At 40.8% G+C, this 25,273-nt stretch overlaps 1 non-coding gene across 1 annotated transcript; it reads left to right on the forward strand.

The window, feature by feature from the left end:
• Positions 1 to 321: 321 nt before the first annotated feature.
• On the forward strand, positions 322 to 428 carry LOC113601188 (U6 spliceosomal RNA). Its single transcript, XR_003422344.1, has one exon. It is a non-coding gene; the product is annotated as a U6 spliceosomal RNA (small nuclear RNA).
• The last annotated feature ends 24,845 nt before the right edge of the window (positions 429 to 25,273 follow it).

The raw sequence follows: 25,273 nt of genomic DNA on the forward strand, positions 1-25,273 counted from the left end.
AGCCTGTGAAGACCGAGGCCAGTGCTAGAAGCTTCTCCTCCTGAGAAGCAACTCTGCAGAGCAGTTATGACCACAGAGCAGCTCCGGGAAAGCCTTCTTACCATGCGTGCACCCCGTGGCTACAGCCACTGGCCCTTTGAAGGCTGAGCCCTTGAGCAGTGTCCTTTTCTGACATTGTCACCCAGAGTAGACATTTACAGCAGTCTCTGTTTTGCACAACAGACCTGTGCATGTATGAGGCCTTGAGCAGGGTCAGCTATATAATTTGCAGGGTTCATTACAGAATGAAAATGTGGGGCTTCTTTTTTAAAAAGTAAGAGAGGGCTTGTTTTGGTAGCTTGTATATTAAAATTGGAGCCATACAGAGAAGATTAGCACGGAACCTGCACAAGGATGACACGCAAATTCGTGAAGCGTTCCATAAAAAAAGAAAGAAAAAGTAGGAGAGAAAATGCCTTTAAAGGCAATAAAATAGGAGCCCCTGAGTGGCTCAGCCGGTTGAGCGACTGACTTGATTTTGTCTCAGGTCTTGATCCCAAGGTCGTGGGGTCAGGCTCCACCCTGAGCCTGGAGCCTGCTTAAGAGTCTGTCTCCCTCAGCCCCTCTCCTCCCCGTTTGCACTCTCTCTTCTCTCTTTAAAAAAAAAAAAAAAAGTATTAAAACATAAGGCTTTTTCCTTTCTTCTGAAGTCTCCTTTTGATTTATCATGGTAATTAGGTTTGTTTTTTTCTTTTTTTTTTGTTTGTTTTGGTTTGATTTGGTTTTTGCTATTTAATGTCATTCTAAATCAGAAAAAATTCAACATTTTAATTTTTAAATTTTTTTAATGTTTATTTATTTTTGAGAGAGAGACAGAGACAAAGTGTGAGTGGGAGAGGGTCAGAGAGAGAGGGAGACAGAATCTGAAGCAGGTTCCAGGCTCCACGCTGTCTGCACAGAGCCCGACGTGAGGCTTGAACTCACAAGCCGTGAGATCATGACCTGAGCCGAAGTCGGAGGCTCAACTGACTGAGCCACCCAGGCGCCCCCAGAAAAATCAACATATTTAGGTGATTAGCAGGAAATGTACCATTGTTCTTTATAGGGTGCAATACTAGTTTTAAATGAAAATATAAGAGCATTCGTCTCTCAGGTAGCATACTCAAAATTACACAAGCCAAATTTCAAAGCTGCATGTCTATTGTGGTTTTATTGCCAACAGTGGAAACACTGCACAAAAGCAACTCTGCTTTTCACAGCACACATTCTACCAACTCTATTTTCAGCTTACTGAAGAGTAAGGAAAGACTGAACAGAAAATAAACCATTACCCTATCTTTTCCTTTCTTTCTGGGTCACCATTTTCAGTATTATTGGCCGACTCAAGAAAGTAACACAAGTAAAGAATGGGTTCCTTGATAGGGTTCCTTGTTCATTAGTGGTCATTAGAGTGTCATTGTCTTCCTCCGGGTCTGAAGCAAGTTCTGTTTTAAACAGAAAGCATGGCCTAAAGGGGTTGTCAATGACCCTTCATACCCAGCTATAAGACCCAACTTACTTGCCTGGTACTTGTACTGAGTCACTGAACTGCCATGCCTTGTGGATCCACCAGAATTCTTTGCTCGTTGAATGTCATCCATTCTATTTGTAAATAGGCCTACAAAGAGTTGCAGTGCATGTGCATATAGCATGTAACTTCTCTGTTCACACGTGTGCTCCACTGTCCCATCACATTTCACTTGCAAAACACAAGTTCAAAGATAGCATGATTAAACATTTCAAGACGCAACAATACAGGATTAAGCCAAACAAGGGACCCTTTTGAACATGGGCCCTGGGCTACTGGATGGTCTGCACATCCATGAAGCCAGGCCTGGCCTTGAACTAGGAAACTGCTTGTTTGATCGACTCAGGTTCAACCGCGGAAAAGGTACCAAAGTCAAGAATATTTTTGGAAGTGTCAACAAGGAAGAAACACTTAAGTTACTATTTCTTACGTTTGTAGACCACTGGACATCAAAATTTGGTTTCCTTTGATTGAGTTCATTGGGTTGACTTCCAACACCTCTGGTTTCCTGTTCGATGCCACAGAATTATTTTATAAACTATGAATGAAATGGATTACTTCTGGCTTCATCTCTGCATGGGTGCAGGTACATAAGTTCCTCAACCTCTTGAGCCTCCAGGTTGCAGGGCACCCCTTTTATTCATTCCTGGGTCATGCCCCCTCAGACCCTTAAGTGGTGATGTCTTTTGGACGTGGCATGTGTGATTTATGAAAGGCTTTGGTTCTGGGTGGACTTTGCCTGCAGGGGCTGACCCTCCACCCACAGGGGATGATAGGTAGATAATAATGCCTTGAGAGACGAAAGAGGAACTGAAAAAAAAAAAAGACCTTCGCCCCAAGGAGTTATATAATCACTCCACAGCACTGTGTACACACACACACACACACACACACACACACACACACAGAGGTGGGGCTGCAAGGAAGCAGTAACATGGATTTCTTTCCCAAGGACTGACACAGCAAGTTATCTCTTCATAACTGACATTTTTAAAGCTGGCTCTATGCACAATTCAAGCTTTTGTCTTATTAAATTACTGAAGACAGGGAGGATACTAGGAGTCTGCAAATAATCTGTTTTCCTCAGACATATCAGGGCAGTTGCCAACCACGGCTCCCATCTTTAACTTCTTTCAGAAAGTGAACCTGTTACCTATCAAGAGATATAACCATGGGGCCGCTGGCATATGTTTTTCTAGTGAGTTACATCCTGGCTGCGTCCCCACATTTTTCTCCTTGTGTAGTGTGGACGGCTCCAGAGACAAACCCTCACTGCTGTAACATTTTCATGGGAGCAAGGAATGAGAGCTAGTCCATTGCATTCAGGAGAGTAGTGTGTTGGGCTCCATAAAGGAGCTGGGACCATCCTTCCCCTCCCTGCCCTTGTGCGCTGACCTCAGCCAGCCTTGTCTGCAGGGATAAACAACGACCAGTTTGGACCTGCCTCTGCTCTTGCTCTCAGTCTCCCTCTGTGACCCTATCCTTTGGCCACAGCAGGGTCCCAGAGGCATCGTGCCTGAAGCCGAGTGACTGGAGAGGCAGGGCTGAGTCTAGGATACCACAGAAAGGCGCTATGTCTTGGGTACCGCAAATCCTCCTTGAGGAGCCTCTCCAGGTACCAGAATTCAGCATGACTTGCATTCCTGTCAATCAACCAAAACAGGCACAGATATTAACTGAGAGCCTTCTAAAGAATATGCTGGTGAGGGACAGATGTATTTGAAAGAATAAAAACCACCGTTCAGAGTTTGGCTTTGCATATGTCTCACCGGATGACCTTAGACCAGTTATTTAATTCTGGAGGCTTTTGTTGTCTCAGTAGTAAATTAGAGATGAAAATACCTCTTGCCTATCTCACGGTCTAGAGATTGAACCAGGCTAAACACTGCACACATAATAACACACCATAAGAAAACTGTTAGAGTCGACTGCAATGTCAGGCATTACTATCAAGTGCCTAATTCCATCCCAGGCAGCATGGAATAAAAAGTAACTAATATTTCATGCCTATCTGAAATGAAATCACAATCTTGTTGGGAGGAAAGGCTCTGTATGTGGTACAGATATGCTTTTTTAGATCTCCACATTATATATTGTTCATAACAACACTTCTGTCTACGAAGTTGGTTCTATGATTATGTCCATTTTACATATGAAGTAATGAGATGCAGTGATCCTGCATACCATTTGAAGGTCACATGCCCGGCTTCAGGAAAACATCAAACTCAAGCTATGAAACCCATGAAGTCTAACTCCAGACTCCAGACTTCACCTTGACACCATGCCGTAACTTTTCATTGGTATTATAGACTTAGTACAGGCAATAATTAAGTGGACTTAGTTATAGAAGAGATCAATATGTAATCTTCTCAAAGACCCTATGTAATCTTTCCCTGGGAGCCCTACTTCTAGCTTTATGATAAGCCACAGTAATAGCCTAACCATAAAAACTAAGCCTTCTTAATTGCTCCCCCTCTAAAAGTTCTCGAAATCTGTCAGCTTATTTAAAATGCGGAGCTTTTGACGAAGCCCTTCATGGGACACTCAGACCCGAGTTTCTGATGCTGGTGGAGAGGGTGTCTACAGGAAATTGCCAAGCGGGTCCTATAGGTGCCAGCGCTCTGCTCACGTGTGGGGCTGAATCTGCTGATGAACATATTTGGTTAGGACTGCTTCATTGTGCCTGCTTGCTTAAAAGTACTGAACTGTTGTATAAGTTCCTTTGAAACAATGCATAAGGAAATAGAATTTAATAGCATTTCTGGCTCTTGAGTCAAGTGTATGTCAGATTACAACGAGCAATTTGAAAACACCAAAGTAGCACAATTTTTAAAAAAAGAAGAGGTCTTAGTGAGAAGGCTGTTCTTGAGCAGAATATGACAAACTTAAGAGCCACTCCATGTTCCTTCTTCAAATATCCGAGAGAATTCACTGGTTCCTAAAACTTCACGCATGTCTTTTGATTCCTCCTTCCAAAAATCATAAAATCTTGGCATGACTGTTCCTAATTCGGAGTCTACTAATGACTATCTTGTGTTCCTTTTAGCTCTGTGTCCCCACACTGCTACATGAAACATGGGGGCCACATTCCAAGGGCTTTGGATAGCCATGCTGAAACTCCATAGATCTCTTGATATCAGAAAATGGGGTATTTTTCCCTGAATGGTTTTTTTTGTCATGAATTTTCTTCATGAGTTTTCATGTAATGTGAAGTGTTGAAGAGTGGTCTATTCCCTCACGCTCCCAGCACACTTTATTGAACACCAATCTGGTGCAGCTGAACTTGGTGCTCAAGTGACCACTTATCAATGGCCATTCGCCATTAGAGATTTTAGGAATCTCTTGAAGATCTATGCCTCTGGCAGAATACTCCCTCGGAACCATGCATCACAGTGGGATGACGCAAAATCGGGCGATTTCAGAGCACTTTCTTAGGTGAGTTTCTAAGAGGTATAGAACCAGTGGACGTTTGACATTCAGCCAGAGATGCGGTCAAAGAACCCGGGCGGCCAGCAGAAGCCAGATACCCTGCAGCTGCAGCCACAAGATGCATGCTGAGTTTTGGATGTTTGTGCTCCAAAAGAACAGCTTTGGACCAAAATAAGCCTTTTAAGGATCTCATGAGGAATCACAGGTGCCCCAGGATGACCTAAATGACAGTGTTTTCTGGAAGTTCTAAACACAGTGAGAACTGTGTGTGCAGAAGGATGGTCACACATGCCATTATGGGTCAGAGTTGGTCTTCCCTACTAGGCTCTAAGTCTGTGTCCAGTTCATCACTGTTTGCCTTGTGCCTAGTACAGGCTCTGGCCCCTGGTAGCCATTCAACAAGCTGGAACGGTTTCAGAGGGTGGATTGTCTTTACGGACCAAGCTATGGGATCTGACCTGGTGAGGCATCCTCAGGACCCAGCCATTGCCCTGTAATATACACACTACACTAGCAAACCCCAGTTTTTCGTGGTGCCCCCCTCCTTGGGGTCAACTCTTGAGAATTCTGAGCATGAGCATACCCAAGGGAAACAGAGAGGAATCTGTACTTCTGTCGCCTCCTTAACGTTGTTTTCTTGAGCAAACTTGGTCCCGCAGTCTCTTAGAAGGAGTCCCACTTTGTTTTCATTTTCTCTTTCATTTTAAAACTTAGGTCATTAACCTACATGGAAAAGAGTGAAACAGACGACCAATGACCCTTAGTTTTGTGGGAAATGTGCTGTGTGTCTGGGAGCGATCAAAATTTCCCACCCAGACAAGTTAGAGGTGACAGAGATGCTTTCTTAAGAAAGTAAAGCAGCCTAGCGGTTCTGGTCTTGGCATTGCTGCTGTCTTATATAACATTCTTTTTCTTTTTTAATTGACTGCTCTGTTTTTCATCTCAAGTTCATTTCATTAGGTTGCTGAAAAGATTCAGGATGCCAGTTAATTTGGATATTTTGGGGACTTATTTCAAATGTAGCATCTTTTGACTGGATGGATTTCTAGGGGTTGCACGTGGGTCCTCCCCCATCTCCAGATGCTGGGGCTTTAAATTGTCATGAGAGCTGAAATTTCATTGTGCTCTTATTTCTCCAAAAGAAAGGTAGGCGTGCCATAAATTCCCTCAGGAAATCAGGCAACTTTTCCTTTGCTTTCAACTCACGTGAAAAATATTAAGCGTATGTAGAGACAGCTTAGTAAGTGGCGGGGGGGGTGGGTCTTGCAAGTACGAAACTAAGCCAACTACATGCATTTCACATATAACCTTGCAACATCCCTAGGAGGCCCCGTTGGATTGTTCTCCATCTGATATGAGATGAAATTGAGTGTCGTAGAAGTTTTTTGGCTTGTCCAAGATCTCCCAGGCTGTAACCATTATGACTTTAGTGCCTCTGAGCTCCACACAGTCTTTTTATCCTGCTTTGTGACGTGGGGACTCCAGGGAACCTCATTTCTCCCCGCCTGCCCACGGGTGGTCCTGACGGGAGGATGAGGGCTGGAAGAGGAAGAAAAGACAGTCTGCTAGTTTTCTAGAACTGCCATAAGCTACCACAAACTGGGTAATTTACAACAGAAGTTTATTTGCTCTTGGCTCTGGAGCCTAAAAGTCTGAAACCAAAGTGTTGGCCGGACCACACTCTCTCTGATGGTGCTAGAAGAGAATCTGTTCCATGCCTTTGTCTTGGCGTCTGGTGTTTCTGGAAGTCCTTGGCGTTTCTTGGCTTGTAGATGCATCACCCCAATGTCACACACCACCACGTGGTCATCTCCTCTCTGCCTGTCATCACACAGCGCTCTCTTTGTGTGTCTGACTCTGTACCTCTCTTCATAGAAGGATGCCAGCCATATTGGATGAAGGACCCACCATACTCCACTATGACCTCACCGAATCCTACATCTTCATTACATCAGCAAAAACCCTCTTTCCATAAGAAGTCATTATTCACAGTTTCCCGGGATCAGGACTTCAGTGTATCTTTTGCGGCATGAACTCTACCCACAACAGGATGACTCTTTTTCTTTGTTTCTGTTCTCACTGTGACATCTGCTCACAAGGAGAGCTAAGATGCCCACAGAGTTCATGGCACTGGTTGTGGCTCTTGGGCTTCAAAGGCAGGTGCTCTGTAGTGACCTTTCCTGAGGAGCCTGTATCTCCACCGACCACTCCTTCAGCCCAAAGTTCTGAATCTCATCTCTGAAAGGTCCTCCTCAAAGTTTCCAGATTCCTTCCTTGATCATTGCCCCCTCAGCCATTATATTTATAACTGCTGTCCACCATTACTGTCCTGTTAAACCTTACAGTTCTTTTTGACTCCTTCTTGTAGTTAATGACCTTGTATCTAGTTGACAGTTCTTTCTACCAAATTCTCTCCGTTAAAATGTTTGTCTCCTGACTGGACCCTGCTACATGGGTAGTGGACTGGGAACTCATCCCTAAGGCAGCGTGGTATTGTGCTTACGCAGCTGAGCTGTGTCTTAGGAGAAAGCACCGGAACTTTTACCAATATTCAACTTTCCCCTGTTCCTGTGAAACCACATGGGTGAAAAGTCCCCCATCCTAGCTGGTTTTGAAGCCGAGGCTAGGTGAAATGAACCAAAGAATCTTCTTTAAAATCTTTTCGGGAGCAGGGAGTGGGCGAGAGGAGAAAATGGGTGATGGGCAACGAGGAGGGCACCTGTTGGGATGAGCAATGGGTGTTGTATGTAAGCGATGAATCACAGAAATCTATCCCCAAAACAAAGAGCACACTGTATACACTGTATGTTAGCTAACTTGACAATAAATTATATTAAAAATGAAATAAAATAAAATAAAATAAAATAAAATAAAATAAAATAAAATAAAATAAAATCTTTTCTGGTCTCTGTCTACGAGCGGTGAATAGCCCCACTGACATCCCACTTACTTACTACCAGCAACTCACTGCCTGATCATCACTCGGGCTATTTTCACCTTCTGCTGGGAGCATGGTAACATGGCTTTTGCTTAACTATTTTGAGGCTAACTGTGGACCTGACTTCCTTTAACCAATAAGATGTGAAAGGAAGTGGCCTGTGTCATGTTCAAGTAGAGCTCTGAAAGCCAATGTGTGACCACATTTTCCCCTGTCCTGCCAATCATGGAAGCACGTGTCAAAACAGAATTCCCACCAGCCCCTGTCCCTGAGTGGCCACAATGAGCAGGGCAGCCAGGTAACCAGAGCTGCACACGTAGCATGAGTGGGAAATGGATGCTTGTTGGGCCATTTGTTCCGGCAGCATATGGAGACTGTCCTGATTAGTACACACAGACTCTCATGTCCAGGGGCAATATCTCAAGCTCATACATTTTTTATGGTGCATTGACTCCTGGGACAACTTGCTTTCCTGGTATTCCTTCACCCTCATCAGTTTCTCCTTTTTTTTGCAGCTTTGCTGGGTCCTTCTGCCATTCTGTCCTGCAAACTCTGAAATGTGCCGGGGCTCACTCCAGTCATCTTCTCTTGTCTATCCACACTCTTTCCCTAGAAAATCCCATTCAATTGCATAGAATCAGTTCATATCTTCCCAGAAATTGGCTCTGATTACCAAAGACATATAATGAACTACCTATTAATTGTCTCCACCTTGATGTCTCCTGGACCACTTTAAATTCCAGATACCCCGCAGAACTTCTGATTCTGCTGCACGCCTGCAAAATCCTCTCCATCTCATTGTCATTCCATCCAATTGCTCAGACCCCAAGCCCCAAAGTCACTCATGATTCTATTCTTTCTACCGCCTCTCCTAGGTGCCTGTCCAACTCATCAGTAAGTCCTATTGGCTCCAATTCCAAAATGCTTATCAAGTCTGATCCCTGATCACAGCTCCACCTGCCCCTGAGTCGAAGCCCCCCTCTTACACCTTGGAGGCTTCCATGACCTCTTAGTCAGTGTTTCTGTTTTCACTTTTAGGCCCCAACATCCATTTTAAAGACTTCATGTTCTTTTTAGAATACGAATAACATCATATCGCTTTCCAACTTCAGAAGTCTCCATGACTTTCTGCTACACTTAGAATAAAACCAAATTTCTGTAGAAAGAGTAAGTTATAAACCCCATATTTGCTCATTCAGAAAATGTAGCTGAAGATGGAAGCCACGTGCCTCCCCTTGGAGTTTAATGAGAAATCCCGAAGGAATGGAAGACTGTTGACATGAGCCCTTGAGAAGACAGGCTATCAAGCAGAATTGCTTGTTGCTAGATAAATATGAAGGAAATGTAGCTAATATATATACTGCTAGTTACTCCCAAATTTGAGTGACACCTCTGCCGTTCTTTGGTCTTCATGGATGAGGGTCCAGCTATTTGCCAAGGAGGTCAAAGAGCCTTCCTGTTACCTTGAAAGGGTTCTTAACAGTTCCAGGACTTTGTTGGCATGTGTCCTTGAGACTAAAAATGTCTACTATAGGAAATCACATTTGTAAGATCGTCTTGTTGTTTAAAAAAAAATGTTGGGGCGCCTGGGTGGCTCAGTCGGTTGAGCATCCGGCTTTGGCTCAGGTCATGATCTCATAGTCCGTGAGTTTGAGCCCCGTATCAGGTTCTGTGTTGACAGCTCAGAGCCTGGAGCCTACTTCGGATTCTATGTCTCCCCCTCTCTCTGTGCCTCCCCTGCTCATGCTCTGTCTCTCTCTCTGTCTCAAAATAAATAAAAACATTTAAAAAAAATTTCTTTAATGTTTATTCACCTGAAGTTGTTAACTGATTTTGTCATGGGTGATGGATTTTGCCCACCAACCTTGCGATAATTATTTCACTCTGACCTCTCTCCTCTATCTCTGGGAAAACCAACTCATATAAAAGGACTATAAAAGATTCTTTTAAACCTACAAAGAAATCTACAAAGCATTTCTTCCTTGTAATAATTTGTAAGTCATAATAAAGTCTCTTTTAAAAAAACTGGCATCAAAGTACATTACTTTGTGTCTCAGTCTTTCCTAGTATTCCATGTTTTGTCTTACAAAGCCACGTAGGATTGGACCATCATCTACCTCATTTACTATCTCCAGGCACTCTAGGTTTGTTGATGTCTCTAGACCACAGAAAGCTCATTTCAAACATAGGCTCTTTGGGTTTGTTGATTGTTTTGTCTGGAATTCTTTTTGCTTGATCTTCCCAAGACTCCCAGCATGTGGTTTTGTTTCAAATGCCACCTTCTCCAAGAAGTCTTCCTGTATCACTCTATCTAACTGCCCCCCCCCAACCCTGGCCCATTAAATCACTCTCTCGTTATCCTGCTTCTCTTATTTACCTTATTTGTTACATGAAACTGTGTTACTCACTACTTATTTGTGTTCTCCCATTAGAATACAAATCTCATAAAAGCAAGGACCTCGTCTGTCTTATTCATCAGTTTCTCCCTCACATCATGAATCCAGTCTAGTCTATAGGGGACCATATAAAAGACTGCGGGATGAATGAGTAAATGTTTATAACTTCAAAAGCATTTTAACACGTAGTAACAGAAGTCTTATACAACACATCTAGGTGAATTAGGGCCAAGGACAATTCTATAATAAAAAAAATCTCCTTGGGGCGCCTGGGTGGCTTAGTCGGCTAAGCATCTGACTTCAGCTCAGGTCATGATCTCACAGTTCGTGACTTCAAGCCCCGCGTCAAGCTCTGTGCTGACAGCTCAGAGCCTGGAGCCTGCTTCGGATTCTGTCTCTCTCTCTCTCTCACTCTCTCTGCCCCTCCCCAGCTCATGCTCTGTCTCTCTCTGTCTCAAAAATAGATAAAAACATTAAAAAAAATCTCCTGGGTCAGAAAATATTTTAGCACACATCTTTTGCAGGCTACAGCTGTAAGTTGGTTTAGGTGATGTGTGTGTTTTATAAAAAAAGACCACTGGAAAATTGTCTTCATTGATCCACCTATGAATTAGAACGAATTCAGCACACACTTCCCATGTTGGCAGGTGATTCTTGCCATTGTACATTTTGGATGTTAGACTCAGCTGGTGTAGGACATAAGTGCAGTTTATTGAAATAATTAGAGTTCCACAAAACCCTTCTGCTAAGAAACTTCCCAGGATGTCTGTCTGCAGATCAATAACTGTACCTGAGTAAAATCTAATAGATGCAGAATGTTGCGGTCCCATCTCTTGGCTTTAGTTGGGTTAGCACCTCTGACTCAGGGTGTGGGCAAGGATTCACACCTTCAACTGAATCAGGTCTGAGTAGAGGAGACATAAACCCACGCAGGGGTGAAGCCCTTGGATATGGATGCATGAGTCAGACTTACTGAGTAAGCAGCTAGCTGTATAGAAAATTGGGATAATCTTTCAGTATGAGAATTCATACTGAATAGTAAAAAGAATACTTGATTTCTATTTTTGTAGAAGGCAATGAAGATTATCTGCTCTTTATTTTTTTTAATTTTTTAATGTTTATTCAATTTTGAAAGACAGAGAGAGACAGAGCAGGAGCAGGCAAGGGGCAGAGAGAGAGGGAGACACAGAATCCGAAGCAGGCTCCAGGCTCTGAGCTGTGAGCATAGCGCCTGACGCGTGGCTCAAACCCATAAACAGTGAGACATGACCTGAGCCGAAGTTGGACACTTAACCAACTGAACCACCCAAGCACTCAATTATCTGTTCTTTAAAAACTTGGTAGGATACACTTGTACAAAATTTTGGCATGTGCTTTTGGTGGTTACAATGCAATATTTACAATGGTTTTAGGGCGCCAGTGTGGCTCTGTCAGTTAAGCGTCCGAGTCTTGATTTTGGCTCAGGTCTTGATCTCATGATTCATGGGATGGAGCCCCATGTCAGACCCTGTGCTGATAGCAGGGAGCCTGCTTGGGATTCTTTCTCTTCTTCTCTCTCTGCACCCCCCCACTCTCTCTCTCTCATATTAAATAAACAGAAAGAAAGAAAGAAAGAAAGAAAGAAAGAAAGAAAGAAAGAAAGGTTTTTAGCTCATTTGTATTTTCTATTTCTCCTTATGCCATTAAAAAATCATTTTTGCTAGAAATTCATCTTTTTCACTGAGGTTTTCAAGGTTATGGTAATTTAGTTATATAATATATACACATAATATATAGATAATATTATATATAGTGTGTGTTTTATATACACATATATACATATAAAGATACTCTATATTGGTGTCTTTATATGTCATATGTGCATTATATATATTTAAAGATATACATTCAATTCAGAATTTCTGTAATATTTTAGTTTTTCTCTCTCCTGCGTTTTTGTATAGCTGTATCTTCTTTCAGTCTTGCATTTCCTTCCTGGCAGCTGTCGGGCTGGCCAAAATGCACCAGGGAACTGATAAACTGTGTTTAGCTGAGCATTTCATCTGGGTTTATTGTTGCTTGCTTTTTAAAAAGTTTTGCCAATCGTTCTGTTTTTACCAGCCACTGAATATACCCCTAAAATAAAATTAAAAAAAGACCATTTCCGATGGAGGCAGCAGTGGCTGCTGGAGTGTTTGGATGCAGGGCTCTGTCACAAATGGGCCTTCTCTGCAGATACCTGCTTGTTTTGCCCATTTGAAAATGACTTTAATTAGAACCAGACCACAAACTCACGTACTTTGATATTTCACCATGAAATTCCTTATGAATTGATCAAAACCACTTCATGCAGAAAGCAAAAAATAGTGAAACACCAACTACGTCATTTCTCTGCTTTCCTGCACATATTGTGAAAATTGATTAATTCAGTTTATCAATTAACTGTTCAAGTTTATGCTTGGGGCACATTAAAATTTGTTGTTTGAGTTTTTTGATGGGACAAGTTTTTGGGTTTTTTTTTTCTTTGACAGGCTGTCTCTTTTCTTCACCTGAAACAGATTTGAAATCACTTTAGTAGACAATGGCATTGCTCTTTGCCCTCTTGTATCAGTTTAATCTTTCAAAGTAATTCTCAAAATGACCCGAATCATTCCATTAGATAAAGTGGAGACATGGAATTCTGTTAATTTTACTTGTGCATATGTATGGTAAAAACTTTAAAATACCAAAAAAAAAATTTTTTTTTACCTATATTGTTGATTTTTTTAAAAAGTGTTGACAAGACTCTGCTCTATTTCCCTGTGAGTCTGTGTACCCCTAACATAGCTCTGCCCCAGGGCTATGTGAACCTCTGTTTTAAAACAACAAAGATGTGTAGGCTGAATCTGCAATTACCTCGGGTAACTGTTATTGTGTAATGTCACTGAGCATTTTTCCCCCTCTTACTGTAGAGGACAAAATATTCTTAATCAATTCTGATTCATGCCATGTTTCCATTCTTTTTTTTTTAATTTTTTTAATGTTTATTTACTTTTGAGAGAGAAAGAGAGAGAGAGAAAGAGAGAGTCAGAGCATGAGTGGGGGAGGGGCAGAGAGAGAAGGAGACACAAGATGCGAAACAGGCTCCAGGTTCTGAGCTGTCAGCACAGAGCCCAGCACAGCCTCAGAACAGTGAGATCATGACCTAGGCTGAAGTCAGATGCTTAACCAGCTGAGCCACCCAGGCGCCCCATGCCATGTTTCAATTCTTGAAACAATAGTGGTTTTTGTATTAGGTTAAGTTTCAATTAATGTGACTCAAATGATGTCATTTGACATATGCTGGTCTTGAGGATCTGCTTATAGTTAATGTAAGATTTAATATCTGTTCATCTTGAAAATATAAAGCTACTTTAAAATTATGATAAAACCATGCATTTAGTTAATGTAAGATTTAATATCTGTTCATCTTTGAAAATATAAAGCTACTTTAAAATTATGATAAAACCATGCATTTGGAATTCTAAAAGAAACAGAACTCTATCATAATGCAAAAAAAAAAAGACTTTCCTTTTTTTTTCTTGATCTTTTTCAGAATAGCCAATGGCTAGTAAAAATAAAATAATTTGGGGGCGCCTGGGTGGCTCAGTCGGTTGAGCGTCTGACTTCGGCTCACAATCTTGCGGTCCGCGGGTTCGAGCCCCGCGTGGGGCTCTGGGCTGATGGCTCAGAGCCTGGAGCCTGCTTCCGATTCTGTGTTTCCCTCTCTCTCTGCCCCTCCCCCGTTCATGCTGTGTCTCTCTCTGTCTGAAAAATAAATAAACGTTAAAAAAAAATAAAATAATTTGTAAATTTTAAAACAGCAAAAACATTTCTAGTTTTAAATTTTCAAGAAGGTTTGTAAGGTTTAGGATTGCCTGGCAGATTCATTTTGTTTTCATGTTCATTCTGATGAAATATTTGACATTTCTAGAGTTGTTTGTTTTATTTATTGTACTCCCAAGTCTTCTCCAGCTAATTAGGATTAATATGAAACATTTACTAACACCATTTAAATGAGATAATAATATTCCTTACAACTCATAGAGTGCTTACTCTATTTTAGGGACCGTGCTAAGCACTTGCACATATTAGCTCATTTAATCCTCATGACAGTGCTATGAGGTAAGTATTATTATCTTTATTTTCACTGTACAGATAAGAAAACTGAGCCACAGAGAAATTCAGTTACTTGCCCAAGGTGATAGGTTTAAAAAGCAGACTTGGGACTCAAACCCAGCCTCCACAGCTCCAGAGTTCATACATCTAATCAGGATTCTACATCTCCATGGTTGAGTGTGATACAGGTTTGTTGTTCATTTGTTTGTCTTGTGTCTTTGCAGAACTGAAAGTGGAAACTTGTTCTATATTGTGCAAAACAGCTAGTGAATTAATGTGTTTCCGTTTTAAGTGTTCTTAGAAATGGGAGATCCTTTAGACAATGATGTCTTGACCTGCTCATCTGTTTTGTTTGAATCCCCTATAGTTACTGAAATAGTAAATACCACATGCTAGACAGTGATTTTATTTTATTTTATTTTATTTTAAAAATAAAATAATTATGGCCAGGCAGGAATTAGAGCTGTTCTTATGGGTCAGGGTTGCCTTGACCTGACTGTAGAGTTTCATAAACTGAAAGGAGAAACAAAAGGAAATAGCTGTACCAGGAAATGTTTCCCTCTACCAGCAGATGTCACTGTTGCCTTTTAGCAGGAATGTACTGGAGATGAAAATGATGGAGAGCATGAGAGTTATTTTACTAAAATCTCTGCAAGTCATTGGGTACATGTTGCTTTGTCATGGAGACAAAGAATTAATCAAAAGAGAGAGTGTGTGTCTCCCCACTTCTGCAGAGAACAGAGGGGGTTTCAGACAACCTGGTGCCTCCCTGATACCTACCTCAGAGGCAGGGGGCATGGGGAGGGAGGCTGAGGAATGTGGGGGAAGGAGCTTCTCTGTCAGTGCAAAGCCATCATCTTCTCAGCAGGGCTCAATCAAAACACAAGGGCTAGAAAACATCCAGAGCCACAGGGCGGGAGTGAACAGAACTTGTTTGCGTGCACATGCAAGGCACACTCTAGTAATGCTGAGAAATAATTGGGAGAGAATTTGCAGAAGAATAGAGGGTCCTCTATTGTCAGCTAGGACCAAAAGCAATGGAAATGAGACTCACAGAAAAGCATTCTGAGCATCTCTGCGGGCTCTGGGAACACAGAAGTAAACAGATAAGGCTCTGGACCCCGCCTTCACCCTGAAGGCAGAGCCACACTGGCAAACTAGAAAAATATGGCTATGACCGTTGTATACTTTTTTTTCCTTAAAAAAAAAAAATTCTACTACTTTGAAAAGTTGCCATGCTTATTGCTTTCAGCAATATCAGGGTAAAACCATTAATTAATTATTTTAATGATTTAATAATCAAGTAATAGGATACTTGTTAAATTATAATTGTCTTTAGATGCATCAATTATTTGGATTTTTAAAAATAACTCTTCCTCGGAAGTGTTAACTTATATTCTAGTAAACTCTGTTTCCTGGGGTAGTCAGGAAATATATTCCACCTAAATTTTAAGATGTTGTTTTATGGTACTTTATGGAAAACTTTTCCAAGATCAATCAGTACACTTTTCTAACTTGGTCCTTTGATTTCAGAAGCTCCTTTGGCAACAGGATATGATGTCAGTCTTTGCTTCTGGATGTGGGCTCTGTTTTGGTCAAATTGGTTGGTGGTAAGAAGACAGCTAGAAAGTGACCTCAGTGCTATGCGAGGACCAAAGGGTCCTTGTCAAATTAAACTGACATTCAAAACTATATGTCCTCAGGAACACTAATTCCTAGGCACAATGATCTAGAAACTGCATGGTGGTGACTACTTTCTGTTCAATGTCCAACCCATCCATTCCAACAGCCTAAAGAACATTTACTATGTGAAAGACTCCAAGTATCTTGAACTCATAGGGTTACCAGATACATCAAGTAAAAATACAGAATTCCCAGTTAAAAGTGAACTTCAGATAAAAAAAGAATATTTTTCGTATAAAAGTATTATACAAAAAATACTATATATACTAAAAATACTATCTGTGCTATATACTGAGGTACTATAAAAGTATGCACATTCCATAAAAATGCCTTTTTTACATTGTGGACTCAATTTGCTAATATTATGTTAAGAATTTCCACATGTAAATTCTTGAGGGATTTTTGCTTATAATTTTTTTGGAAAATCTTTTTTTTTAGGTTTTGATATCTAGTGTTAGTGGCCTCATAAAATAAGTTAGAAAGTATTCCCCTTCTTCTACTTTCTATAAGAGTAGAAGTGACTTCATCTTTAAGTGTTTGATAGAATTCACCAGTGAAACTATAACCTGAAGGGGTTTTTTTTGTGTGGGGGGGAAAGTTCTTAATAGTAAATTCAATATCCTAAATAACATTTTCTCTTTATTTTGTATCAGGTTTGGGAGATTTTATTTTTCATTTGAGTTTATTAAATTTATTGGCATAACGTTATTCACTCTATTCCTTTTTTTCTCTTTTTATGATCGCAGGATCTGTAGTGAGATGCTCTTTCATTCCTGATATTTATAACTTTTTTTTCTTTTTTCCTGAGTAGTGCTTTTTCTCTTTTATTAGTCTTTTCTAAGAAGTGTCTTCTGGTTTTAATTTTCTCTGTTGCTGCCCTTTTGCCTTTTTCAACGATTTCTGCTTTTATTTTTACTATTTTGTATCTAGTAGTTCAGATTTAAGCTGCTATTTTAGTCTAGTTTGGAAGGTGCATTGAAATCATTGGTTTTAATTTATATCCTTTTCTAATACAGGCATTGACCATCTAGTTCTATGTTAGCTGCCTCAATCTTTCTCTTTTTTATATGTTCGTTTATTTATTTGTTTGTCTATTTATTTAGAGAGTAAGAGAGAGAATCCCAAGTAGGCTTCACGCAATGCGGAACCAAAATCAAGAATCAGATGCTTAAGCAGCTGAGCCACCCAGATGCCCCTCCTCAATTTTTCATCTACTGCCTTTTTATTATTATGCAGCTTGAAGTGTGTTCCTAATTCCTTGGAGGTTTAATCTTTGAACAATAGATCCCAAATATTTGGGTTTTTAAAAACATACACTATTGTCACTTATTTTTAATTTAAGGTGCAGTATAGTCCGAGAACATACCCTGTAATCTTTTGAATTATATTAAAATTTATTTAATGGACCAGCACATGGTCTATTTTGGCAAACGTTTTATGTTCCCCTGAAAAGATCGAATGTTCTGCCATTGTGAATGTAAGGCAAAATTAGTAATGTTGCTAAAATCTTCAATATCTTTACCAATTTTTTGTGTGTGGTTCTACCAATTTCTGAGGAGGGGGGGTGTCAAGTCCTGAATTTTGATCATACGTTCTCTATTTTCCTTTTAGTCTTGTCAGTTTTGGCTTCATGTATTCTGAAGCTTCATTATTGGGCATATTACATTTATGGTGTTCCTGTTCTGATGAAATGACTCCTTATCATCATGACATCTCCCTGTGTATATACCTCTGACAATATTTTTCTGGAAGTCAATAGGCATTAACATATGCACACGAGCTTTCTTATTCTTAAAATTTCCAGGATATAACTTTTCCCGTATATTTTTCTTTTTTTTTAATTAAAAAAAATTTTTTTTCAACGTTTATTTATTTTTGGGACAGAGAGAGACAGAGCATGAACGGGGGAGGGGCAGAGAGAGAAGGAAACACAGAATCGGAAACAGGCTCCAGGCTCTGAGCCATCAGCCCAGAGCCTGACGCGGGGCTCGATCTCCCGGACCGCGAGATCGTGACCTGGCTGAAGTCGGACGCTTAACCGACTGCGCCACCCAGGCGCCCCCCCCCCCCCCCCCCGTATATTTTTCTTTCAACCTACCTATGTCCATCTCAGCTATACATTTGGGGACTGAGAAAATTGGCACTGTGTGATCCATGTTCCCACTGAAAGCTGGCCTGGACCAAGACTCCATTTAGGAAGCTACTCCTATGTTCTCACTCCAATAGGGGTCATGATGATGCTTCCTGTCTGTATCAATATCACCTTGTCCTTTCCCCAAGAATCCTACCACCATTTACAAAGGTATCCATACAACGGGAAAGGGGGATGCCTGGGCCTCTGTAGGACTACAAGATCTTGCCAGATGTGAACTTGCCTACCTCTCCAACATGATGTGGCCACTCACCCTTGAGACACTGTCCTCCAGCCACACTGGCTTCAGCCATAAGGCTGTACCGGGATCTCCTTCCTTAAGCACTATTTCACTGGTGTGTGGTTCATATGCAAACACATATTTTGTTTAGCTGTCAGTGTTTTTATTGAATTGGGCAAAAATACACAGCTCAGTTTTGCTTTGTTTCTTTATTTTTTTATTTTAAAGGATTGCTAAGTTTTTTGGTTTGTTTTTCAGGTTTTTTGGCTTCTTTCGTCAGGTCTGCAAGCAATTATTTGAAGCCTCAATCCCATTGCCAGAAGGCTGGATCATAAACATAGGCTTGTCTGCCCCCTAGTGTCAGCCCCCCGTGATGCCTGCAGAAGCTGAATATTTGTACCGAGGATTTTTGATGACGCTGCCACAAAATGGCCTTGTCAGACAGTGAAACTCCTAAGCGTTGCAATCATAAGCCAGGAGCTTCATTCCGTGTCAGATCTTCACTCTACACAGAGAGGACTTTCATTTCCCTCTTTATCCATGTTTGAATGTATTTGTTTATACTAAGTCTTTATTACCTTTGGGGTGTAAAACTGAAATGGAAACACTTTTTAAAATAACTTTCATAACAGCTTTGGTCTCAAGGAAGTCTGTCCCATGAAACCAGTGTCAGAGAGAAGTTTTGCAACTTATTTTAAAGTTTATTATTCATAAGATAATAGCATACAAAAGTATTTTAAGAATAGCCTTTATTCACATTTCCAAACTGCACGAGAAATCATTTAATGTTTACACTGTTTCCTTTGTGTTATGATCATTTTTGTGGTCCAATCACCGTCTTCAGACCTGGCACTAAACCACTTTCTGACATATGTCCAATCTAATGCAGGTTTTAAATATGGAGTCTAAGCAGGCAGAGGGTCCCCCTTCTCAGATCAGTGTTTCAATATAGTTCTAATCCTTGGCTCATCCTGAGAACCATGAAGATCTCAGCATCTCATCCTTCCTCAAGATTCACAGCTGCCATCCAGAATTTCCCTCTAAGCTGTATAGCATGTATTTTGCAAGACAAAATAATATCCGTTTTCTTTTTTAAATACAAAATTGTGTTATTGCCTTGCCTGCCCCTGACCGTGCCCCGCCTCCCACCCACCCACCCACACACACACACTTCCACAACCCAAGGCATATCACTCATGCGGCTCTGAAATTCCAGCTGCCTTAGCTACGGGTATCTATCTTGTCCTTTGCTGATTTCAGAAGGTTCTATGAATGATTCTAAGCAAAATCATCTGCACATTCACAAGTATCATGCATACTCTGCATCTCAATATCTGATGTCTTTCTCAAAGAAATGTTTCATTTTCATGCCACGTTTATTTTTATTTAGTATATTGATCAATGGGCATGGTGGACACATGACTACAAGCCCTTGTGATTGATCTGCCAGATGGTGCCTGCCCCATGTTGTTTCCATCACCACGCTGGCGATGACGTGAGGCCCAGGGATAACAGGGATTGAGGGGTGCCTGATTTACACAGTAGTTGCTCGGTGTTAAACAGTTGAGAATTTAAGACATTTTTAGTCATGTACATGGCTACCAATGTAGGAATTTCGTGTAAGTCAGAGCTTCAGCTTTTGAGAAGGTGAAAGTTTCACATACTCCAAACCTCCACTAGATCCCAAGCTTTAAGAAAGAGAGGGAGAGAGAGAGAGAGAGAGAGAGAGAGAGAGATCTGTTTGGGGGAGGAGGAGAGAATGGAGGAGGAGTTTCTTAAGGTAAACTTTTGAACTTTATACTCCAAATTGCACTCTTCTGAAAGTATAAATCTTAGCTCACTGATAATTGGAAAAGTACAGCTGAGGTCATTAACAATTATTAAGTGTGTGTGTGTGTGTGTGTGTGTGTGTGTGGTGTAGCAGATGCAGTTGAGGGGTCCAATGGAAGGGAAATGATTTGGACAACAAAATTTTAGGTTAAGTCAATGAAAATAAGTATTTCCAATGGGGATTTTAGCTCTTTATGTCTAATGGTATGTACATGTTATAGCCACAAGGTGGAGACCCAACACAATCTTCCTTGTCTCATGATGCTGGCAAGTAGAAAACTCGAAAGAGCAGTTTCTAAAGCAAGGTGACTCTGTTTCTAAACTCGTAAGAGGTTTCCTCCCTGTTTTCCCTTACAATTTAGTGGTTATGTTGGCCTTATATTGGGTACACAAAATGTGCTTGTCAAAGAAAGCATATATTTATGAAAATCCCTTGCTTTTAAAAAATAATTTGCACCACACGGCAACCGAAACTGGCTTCCTAGATTCACTCCAGGTGGAGACCGTGGAACACTGGCGTCACTGGGTCCTAGGCGAGGCCCTGATGTAGGGCCTTAGAAGTTTTAGCCCCTGGTGGCATTTTCGTGTTATCTGACTGAGTCATTATATCAAAGCAGTCCTCCCTTCTTTCCTGCCACATTTTTGCATGAACTTCTCATCTTTTATATTTGTGTTTAATCTAGGAGTTTTTCAGAATACTGAATTTAAGCATTTCTAATAATAACATGACAATTTTTTTTTGCCAGTGTGATTTTTTAAAAATTATTTATTTTTGGGAGAGTGCAAGCAGGGAAGGGGCAGAGAGTGGGGGGCAGAGGATCCGAAGCAGGCTCTGCACTGACAGGCTGACAGTAGCGAACCCGATGTGGGGTTCAAACTCACAAAACTGCAACGTCATGACCTGAGCCAAAGTCAGATGCTCAACAGACTGAGCCACCCAGGTGCCCCTTTACCACTGTGGTTTTTCAGAGTTAATGATCTCAAATATACTAGCATCTATTCTAACCTTTTAGAATATCAATATGTATGTGTTATATATGTGAAATATCTACACAGAGATAAAGCTACAGATATATGGTTATTTCTATCTTATACATCTAAATTCAACATATAAATGTGCACTCAATTCCCATATAATGTTATATAAGCAATTCTTACTGATAAACTTATCTATATATAGGGTGTGAAAGATACACTGCATCTTCACATAAATACATAGTTATATGTAGCTATGGATGAGAATTGTGTGTGTATATATGTACCTGGCAATCTTTACCCACGTAAAGATAAATTACCCACAGGTAAATTTCTACAGCAAACTTTACAGCTATCTAACTGCTCAAAACATTTCCAACTTGATATCCTATTAAGCATCATGTTTAAAACTGAAGTCATTGTCACATCATCACTCCCAACTTCTTCCTACAGTCCTTTGTCTCAATGAGTGGTCCTACAAGCCTTCTAGAAATTGCCCAGGGATCTGGACACCTTCCTATATTTCACCTAGATCCTACAATCAGTCTAAGTCTTATGGACTGTCTTCCAAATATTTCTCAATCCCATCCCCTTCTCTTGTCCTTACAGAAATTTCCAGAAGGTGGGCCTTCCATGTGACCCATGGCCATCAGCCTCATCTATGTGAAGGGTACATCTGACTACGTCTCTATTCTAATTATTCAGTGCAGTCCCCAATCCATTGCCCAGAATACAAATTCCAGGCACTTATAAAGACCTACAAGGCTCTGAATTACAGAGCTGACTAGATATTTTTATTCCTTAGCCTTTGCTTGTACTGTATTTTCCAGCAAGAAAACCCTCCTTGATGGATTCACCTTTAAATTACATTCAACTTGGATGCCTGGGTGGCTCAGTAGGTTAAGCATCCGACTCTTGGTTTCAGCTCAGGTCATGATCTCATAGCTTCATGGGTTCAAGGCCCGCATGGAACTCTGGGCTGGCAGTGAAGAACCTGCTTGGGGTTCTCTCTCTCCCTCTCTCTCTGCCCTTCCCCAACTCGTGCTGTCTCTGTCTCTCTCAAAATAAATAAATAAACTTAAAAAATAAATTATATTCAACTTTAAAATATATATTATATGTTAACTAAAAAAAGGATATATGATATGTGCATACATTTTCATTTTGTATCTATACAAATCTAGGTATTTAATAACCAAATCTATGTTAATATAATAATGAAACAAAGCTTGTGCTTGACCCTGGCAATAATTCAGCACTGGTACATATGCCCATTAATTTGTTCAACAAATACTTACCAAATTCTCACTATATGAGAGATGCTTGGGAGACATTATTAAATAAAATGGGTCAGAATTTTTGACCTGAGAAAACTTAAGTTCTGAAACATAGAACATTTATTTCTTGTCTCAAAAAATCCATCTGTGAATCCTTTAGTATATATTGAATAGATCTTAATAAATGTTATATTATGGAATTGAAACTTTCAGTATTTACTGAAATACGGAATTGTGTTACTAAACAAACGATTTGGTCCAAAGGTAAATTCTTGTTTCTAATCTTATATTTTCAGAAAGTTTTAATTAGTTAGTGTGCACATATGTGAACATACATGCAATATTCATCAGCTAAGGAAAGCCTCTATGTGTGTATATCACACAGGATTAGATTCAGTAGTGTGTGATTGAAAACAAAGATACCCGTGCCCTAAAGGAGATAGTTTATTTTTCTCTCACGTGAAAAGGACTCTGGAGGCAGCCTCTCCAGGGCTGATAACAGCAGGACTGTTGTCCCTAAAATGGACCACCCCTGTACCACATCAAAAGTGTGAGCTAATGCTCTTATGGGATACAAACAGGAGCCGTGATAAAAATGATCCTGTCAGGTGTTTGAATTATACCTTTCAGGTGTCCAGTCAACCAGCAGGCAGTGGAAATTGGCCTGAACACTTGCACATCATTTGCCCCAGAGCTATGGATTATAGAAGAATCTTTAATTGGCCTTTGACAATAGTGGCTGTATATTGGTGGCTATGAGGTCTGAGGATATTTCCTTTTCTTTGAAGACTATTCAATAGAAAATAAACAATATGGTTCAGAGCATGGACTATCTTTTATCACGATTTCTTCAACTGATAACAATTCTTCCAGATAGACAGTAACCCTCCAGCAGACAGGGACCACACACTGCTCGTTCTGCATTTACATGATCTTCTAACACAAGATCTTACATGGTCCTTTTCTTGTTTACCTCTGTGGCTTCATTCCATCATACTTTTCCCTTCCCTCCAGCACCTTTCTCTTGAGATTCCTGGAATGGCACATGGCCTTCAGTGTTGGAGAAACTCACAGCCCTCAGGAAAGAAGACATCCAGATTGTCAAGAGTCCCCAGACCAAAGCAGCTAGGTCCCTGCACTACACTGGCCCTTCACTCACTTCCTTTTACCCTTTTCTATCATGGAAAGCAGATATGATGCTAGCAGTCATTCTTTATTAATAAGTTGACAGGGTGCATGGGTGGCTCATTGGGTTGTGCATTGGACTCTTGACTTCAGCTCAGGTCATGATCCCAGGGTGATGGAATCAAGCCCCACATCAGGCTTCATGCTGAGCATAGAGCCTGCTTAACAACATTCTCTCTCTGGCTCTCCCTTTGTCTCTCTCTCCCCATCTGTACTTCTCCCCCAGTGTGCTTTCTCTCTCTTTCTAAAATAAATTTAAAAAAAAAAAGTAATTTGGCACAGATGAAGAAAAGTCTGAGAATCTTACAGACGTATAGCCCTGGTCATCTTTTAGCCTCTATCCACATGTCCTGTTATGTAAGAAAAATCCTGGGGCGCCTGGGTGGCTCAGTCGGTTAAGCGTCCGACTTCAGCTCAGGTCATGATCTCGCGGTCTGTGAGTTCGAGCCCCGCGTCGGGCTCTGGGCTGATGCCTCAGAGCCTGGAGCCTGCTTCCGATTCTGTGTCTCCCTCTCTCTCTGCCCCTCCCCCGTTCATGCTCTGTCTCTGTCTCAAAAATAAACATTAAAAAAAAAATTAAAAAAAAAAAAAGAAAAGAAAAATCCTGATTTTTACATTCTTATTTGTGGATAATCAGAATACATTCCTAACTGATAATCCAACATCTGCTTATTAAGAATTACAGAGGTGGGGCACCTGGGTTGCTCAGTTGGTTAAGCGTCCAACTCTTGATCTTGGTTCATGATCTCACGGTTCATGGGTTCGAGCCCAGGATCAGGCTCCACACTATCAGTGCAGAGCTGCTTGAGATTCTCTCTCTATCTCTCTCTCTCTCTGCCCCACCCCTGCCCACGCTCTCTCTCTCTCAAGATAAATAAATAAACTTTAAAAAATTATAGAAAAAGAGAAAATAGAAGGGAGGGTATAAAAAAGAAGTTCCAGGAGTGCCTGGGTGGCTCAGTTGGTCAAACGTCCGACTTTAGCTCAGGACATGGTCTCACAGTTTGCGAGTTTGAGCCCATTATCCGGCTCTGTGCTAACAGCTCAGAGCCTGGAGCTTGCTTCGGATTCTGTGTCTCCCTCTCTCTCTCTGCCCCTCCCCTGCTCTCTCTCTCTCTCTCAAAAAATAAAATAAAACATTAAAAAAGAAGTTTAAGAAATAAATAAATAAAAAGAAGTTCCAGAACAGACAGACAGAGGTTTACAGATGGAAAGAGGTCACCAAATTCCTAAAATAAGGAAGACAATTACTACTTAATACCACACACCATCAGAAATTTCAAAATACTGGGTATATTTCTAAAATAATCATAATCATAATCATAAACAATCTAAAAGCTAACCGAGAGGAAACGAAAATTGGTCACATACAAAACTTCAGAAAGTGTAACGACCTTTGTCTTCTTCCCAGCAACACTGAAAGCTAGAAAGAACACAACGAACCTGTGCTTTCAAACACTTGTGGAGGAAATTACTTCTACAGTAGGAGTCGCGATCAGCCAACCTGGAAAACAGTATAAAGGTCA

This window comes from Acinonyx jubatus, chromosome A1 (genome assembly GCF_027475565.1).
Source record: "Acinonyx jubatus isolate Ajub_Pintada_27869175 chromosome A1, VMU_Ajub_asm_v1.0, whole genome shotgun sequence".
Lineage (NCBI taxonomy): Eukaryota > Metazoa > Chordata > Mammalia > Carnivora > Felidae > Acinonyx > Acinonyx jubatus.